Raw genomic sequence first — 6,311 nt, 5'->3', positions numbered from 1 at the left:
CCTTCCATTTGCCCAATTGCAATTCTAATGGCTGAGGCACTCTCCAAGGAGCAGCCTTAGCTCTTCCTTCCCCTCCCAGGTCTAAGCTGTTCTGCCTGCCCCATGGGCCCTTTCCAGAAAGCTATACTCTGTAAAGGGGAAAAATTGTGGGGCTCAAGACCCCCACATGTCCAGGGAAATCTTGGAGGCAGGACAGCATCAGCGACACAAATGAGAGTAATCAGGTTTTCAGCCAGAGCCAGGCATCATAAAGATCTTTGGGCTATGTTTATTTTATACACTTTGAGCTGACACATAAAGTTGGCATGGAAATCCATTCTAACCATCCATCTTTTTCTCAGAGACCATGTGTTAGGGGTGTTTGACATATCTCTTGGGCCACAGTGGTGAGAAAGTACAGGCTTTTTCATGGGAGACAATTTCTCCATATTTCATTTATTGTTCTTTTATGTTAGCTTACTATACCAAGTCAGGGAGGGGTGGGGGGAAACTTAGAGACTGTTCTGCCTGTTTTCCAGGCACCTATGCATGGGAATCTAAGTTATAGTCTTAAAATCTTTAACATTAACTCACTATACTTCAGTGGAAGTTTCTGTATTATAACCTATAAGTGTGGGGTTTATTTAGGTGTTTACTCAGGAGTTTGTGAGAGGTCTGTGTGTCGCCTTGCTATTAGCCTGTATTGTTTTTCTGTCTTTCCCTGGGGCTGAGTAAGGATACTGATTTGAATAATTTCAGTAAAAGGGAATGTAGTGAGAAAAGAGTCACATGGGGGAACTGAATGGAACACCCATCCTTCTGACACCTGCCATGCTGGTTTCATAACTAGTGATGAGCTGTGCTAAACATCACAAGCTTTGACAGCTTCCTGCAGAAAAAATTATAGTTGGACTAGATATTTAATAGTTTTGGTCACCAGGAATTGATTTTTACAATTCCAAATAAAAGACCCAAGTCAGGATAACTTTTATGGTAGTTTATTTACAAATAGGAAGAGTGATGATAGGAAAAACAAGAGAGAGAGAGACAGAAAGAGAGAGAGAGACAGAGAGAGAGAGACAGAGAGAGAGACAGAGAGAGACAGAGAGACAGAGAGACAGAGAGAGAAACTCTGGCCTGGACCACTGGCCTGAACCAGGCAGGGTTTCAGAGGCCCCAGAAAAGGGGGCACAAAGGTTAATTAAACAAGGCTTCTAGCCATGAGGCCTCCTCTAAGATGAGAGGCCTCTTTTGAGTCTAGGCCCTCCAGAAATGCCAAGGTAAAGGAAAGGGAGTCAGCCTATCTTACCCATGTGACAATTCAAACAGAAGCAGCCTGAGGTCTCAACTGGAGCTCCTTCAAGGCCAAGTTCAAAAGGCAAAATCCCTTTCACAGGAAGTTACCATCATATTTAAAAGATAGTTCTTTTTGTCACTTCCTGTGTCCACCTCCAGTACTACATGGACAAATGGCAGCTTCAACCTTGTTTTGGACTGCCCAGGGGGAAGTCACTTGTTTTGGATTTGTCACTTTCTAGCACATGTGGGCCATAGACTTCCCTCCTCGCCACTTAATTCTAAGTTGGGTGGGGTGACATATTCTTGGTGGCTGAAGTCTAAAGAATGAATAAGGATGAGCTAATTTTATTTTCACAATCCCCTCTGATGATCATTGGGTGCCTAGTCCCCCCACGTGATCACTTTACATAATCATCTTGTACCCCCAAAGGTCTTCTAACTACAATAGTTAGAGATAAGAGGGAAATGGAAGAGAGAGAAAGCAAAAAACGTTTGCTAGGTGCATTGACAAAACCAATTGGGGGCAGTCCCCTTTTGGCTTAAAAATATACATTCAAAATAACTGCTCAACCCCCTTCAGTTCAATCAATTGTACCCCAAAGTTCATTCTGGATCTTCTTGATGCAGTGTAGATTCTTCAGGCATCTTTCTGCAAACAGTTCATTCTCTGGATTTAAGGAGTTAACAAGCTTCTTTCCCTGAAATTTTTCTCAAACAAAAATTTAAATCTTGGATTTTTATAAAAATACCATCCCCCCTGAAGAGGATTGACCAACACCCATATCAGCTAAGAATAAATGGTTGCACTATGGGATTGTATGAGCCAATTATAAAAAAAAACAAAAGCATAAAAAGAAAAACAAATAGAAAAAATTTTAATTTGGGAGAAAGAAAAACTTCAAAATCAGAATAAAGATATAAAAAATCTATGTATATAAAAATTTCTGAATAAAGAAGAATATATTCATAATAGGTCCTTGTATTAGGGTCTGATTAAAGTAATTTCTATCCCAGAAGTCTGTAGGACGAAATGCAGTAATATTGCCCTTACCTGTTGGCAGCCAAGACTATAGGAAGTTGCTATGATATAAGAGAGAAAGAAGACCAGATTTTGTGTGCAAGGGTAGTGTCATTCCCTGGTCTGATTTACCTTCACTCACAAGGATAGGGCAAGCCAGGATGATGGCCGACCTTTGGTACCTGACTGGCAGTGTGGTACAAATCATCCTGCATCTTAATATATTTAGGTATACTTAGTTTTTGGATGTCTGCTATTCTCTTTTGTGTGATACTTCTGGAACCCTCTGGCAGGAAAATAAGATAGCAAAGAGAGGAAGCATCACTAGGGTGAAGCTGAGACACTGTAAATGTATATTTAGAATTGTTTCAAAAAACTAATTCAGACCATGAGTTTGTCCATATCAGCTCTTGCTACTGCAGTGCAAGTCTCAACTGCTTGAGAGCAAAAGGCAGGCTCTCCACCTTCAGGATGCCCAATGCATCAACAAGAAACAGGTTGTTCAGTGAATATAAAGTCATCTGACAAAACTTGTGAAAATCAGTCAAACTCAGTACCTGAACTGACCAGGATTGAGCATATGAATATGTGGAATGTCCTGTAACATCAGCTAACCAAAATAAAGATAATATAGATCCTTCAAACACAATAACACCACCTAATCAGACACCATCCGCTGGTCAGCCATTTGCTCTGTCAACAGTTAGAAAAGAATCATCAATTCCTAGGGCAGATTCATAAAAAAATGGGTTTACTCCTCAGAACAGATATTTTGAAATGCCATGTTGAGGAAAGGGTAGAAGTGGAAAAATGATGACATCAGCCAGAAAGATATGTATAATATTATTAAGATTAGTGCGGGAAGCCATCAAGCTCATGATGTTTAGTACAGATCATTACTAGTTCTGAAACCCACACAGAAGGTGGCAGAAGCATGGTTATTCCACTCAGTTTCCCCTCTGTGATTCTTTTCTCACTAACATTCCCTTTTGCTGAAATTATTTTAATCAATATCCTTACTCAGCCCCAGGGAAACACAAAAAAACCCAATACAGGCTAATAGCAGAGCCATCCACAGACTTCTCACAAACTGCTAAGTAAACCCAACATTTATATGTTATAATACGGAAACTTCCACTGAAGTGACTTTACAACAAACCAGCATAGAGTGAGTTAATGTTAAAGATTATAAAACTCTGACTTGGATTCTCATATACAGGTGCCTGCAAAAACAGGCCAGAGTACTCTCCAAGTTTCCCCCTCCCAGACCCAATTCAGTACAGTACTTCAACATAAAAGAACAATGAATGAAATATGGAGAAGTTTTCTCCTGTAAGGGGGAAAAGGGGTTTTATGGGTTCCGTATATTAAAAGGTGGTCGCCAGAGGATTGAACTATTGTCAATCCTCAATTAAGAATAATCTCAAGTCAAAATTGACTTTTATGGAAGTTTATTTTTTTACAGTTAGGAAGGTTGAAGGTAGGGAAATTGAAAGAGAGAAACTCTGGCCCGGAACAGAGGCCCAGACCAGGTAAGGATTTAGAGGCCCGGCAGTTGGGGCACAAAGGTTAATTAAACAAGGCTTCTAGCCACAAGGCCTTTTACAATTAGAGAAGCAAGAGAGGCCTCCTTGAGGCTAGAGCCTCCAGAAATGCCAAGGGAAGAGAAAGAGAGTCAGCCTAACTTACCCACATGGAACAGTCTTGGTCATGAACCAGCAAAGCTCCCTCAGGTCTCCTTCACCACACCCATTGCAGCCTCACTCACACTCCCTCCTCTTTTGAAGGGGACACACACACACACACACACACACACACACACACACACACACACACACATATATCACTTCCAGTGCCTTCCCTTAGCCTGCGTGTCCAATCACAATAGGGGGCGGTGATTCTGATTTGTTACTCACTCTAGCACGTGTGGGTTAGGACTTCCCAGAATTGGAAGGTGCTCTCACCTTTGGTGATTAAATCTAAAGATGGGCAGTGTAGACTTAATCCAATTATCACACTCCCATGAAAAAGCCTGTACTTTCCCACCACTATATGTCAAACACACTTTGGAATATGTTAAAAGTAACTGGAAAATGAAAAGAATGACTTAATACATGTCTCTAAAAATGTATGGTGGGAATGGAATTCATGCCAGCATTGATGTAATCCTGCAGAAAAAAAAGGGTATAAAAATAAAGATCTGCAGATGGCAAAAAAGAAGAGAACAGCCTCTGCAACTTCACATGCACTCTGGCTTGTTTTCATTTTGTTTTGCTGATGCTCTTCCACCTCCAGAGACCCCTGGCGAAAAGCGAGCATTTCCCAGATTCACAATCAGAATAATTAAAATGGGAAGCTCTTCATGCTAGTGAGTGCCCATGTGGGCCAACACTCATCCTATTTGGAGGTAAAGCTAAAGACTATTCACCAAGAGCTAGAATTCGCTCATGGATAGAATAGGAATTGCCCTTTGACAGAGACAACTGGATTGTTAATCGTTGTGGAACCGAAGTTAGAAGGGGAAGTGATTGTCTCATAACTGAGTCCTCTTCAGCTCCAGCAATGTTCACAGCTTTCCAGGATCCTCAGCAATTAATCCACAAAAAAGGGTAAAGACAGGGAGCTGAACCAGCCTGGCATGTCCACCATCCAAAACTGGTCTTGTTGCTCAACCTGAACTTTCCACAGAAAGATATTTCTTCTAGAAGACAAACCTACTTTCCTGGGCTCTTCACTGGGACAGTTAAAACCAGCATCTGACTGCCACAGCCATAACAGAGTCACACACAGGAAAGATTTCTTTCCTTCTGTGTAAATGGAATTAGCTCACCCTCATTCATTCTTCAGACTCTAGCCACCAGGAATAATGTCACCCCACCCAACTTAGAATTAAGTGGGGAGGGGGAGGTCTGTGCCTCACACATGATAAAAAGTAACAAATCAAAAACAAGGGACTGCCCCGTGGGCAGTCCAAAACAGAGTTGAGGCTGTCATTTGTCCACTTGAAATTGGAGGTGGATGCAGGAAGTAACGAAAGATGCTATGTTTTAAATATGATGGTAACTTCCTATGGGGGGCAGTTGGCACTTTGAACTTGGTGTTGAAGGAACTCTGGTGAGACCTCAGACTGCTTCCTTTTGAATTGTCACATGGGTAATTTAGGTTGACTCTTTTTCTCTCCTACCCTTAAGGAGGCCTCTCTTCTTAGAGGAGGCCTTGTGGCTAGAAGCCTTGTTTAATTAACATCTGTGCCCCTCTGTTGGGGCCTCTGAATCCCTACCTGGTTCTAGCCTCTGGCCTGGGCCAGAGTTTTTTTTTCTCTCAATTTCCCTACCTTCAACCTTCCTAATTGTAAATAAATCACCATAAAAGTCATCCTGACTTGGGTCTATTTTATTTTGAAATCGAGTTAATCGATTTCTGGTGACCATACTTTAAATATTTAGTCCAACCATAATAATTCCAATTTTCTCCTCTTAGAGTTCTCACTATTCCATGATTGGAACTCTCCAGCCTTGCCTGACAAACATGGCTGCTTTTAACTAATTAAATTAAAATCTTACAATTTCCCTACAACACTCCTCTCATCTATAGGAGACAGAAGAGTCCCTCCTGAGGTCATCTCTATCTCTCTCTATAATCGCTCCCCACCAAGATCTGATGGAGCTCATGCTATATAACTTGTTGCTTTCTGATTGGATAGACTTTGGGCCTAGATTTTAGACTATGGGGCATCAGAGGGGCGGAATCTATAAAATATTTATATCTGTACCCATGCATTGGGCATTGCCATTAGGGTATGTCCTCTTTCTCGTGAGGAAGAATGAAGGACTGCATCTTCTATTCTCTACTCTCTAACTCCAGGTCTGTCATTATCATTTGGGTGGGTGGTCCTTATATTGCATCCCACACAACCTCCAGCCTGATGGCATTGCTGGGATTGGAGCAGAGAGGAAGAGAGAAGTGAACAGGGAAGAGAGGAGCCAAGAGAGAGGAAGCAATTGGGACATGGGAA

At 41.6% G+C, this 6,311-nt stretch overlaps 1 pseudogene; it reads left to right on the top strand.

Moving 5' to 3' along the window:
• Positions 1-2,684: 2,684 nt before the first annotated feature.
• LOC123255802 lies at positions 2,685-3,183 on the top strand (annotated as a pseudogene).
• Positions 3,184-6,311: the final 3,128 nt, after the last annotated feature.

This window comes from Gracilinanus agilis, unplaced genomic scaffold, assembly GCF_016433145.1.
Source record: "Gracilinanus agilis isolate LMUSP501 unplaced genomic scaffold, AgileGrace unplaced_scaffold52562, whole genome shotgun sequence".
NCBI lineage: Eukaryota > Metazoa > Chordata > Mammalia > Didelphimorphia > Didelphidae > Gracilinanus > Gracilinanus agilis.
This window is presented reverse-complemented; position numbering and strand designations above follow the sequence as displayed.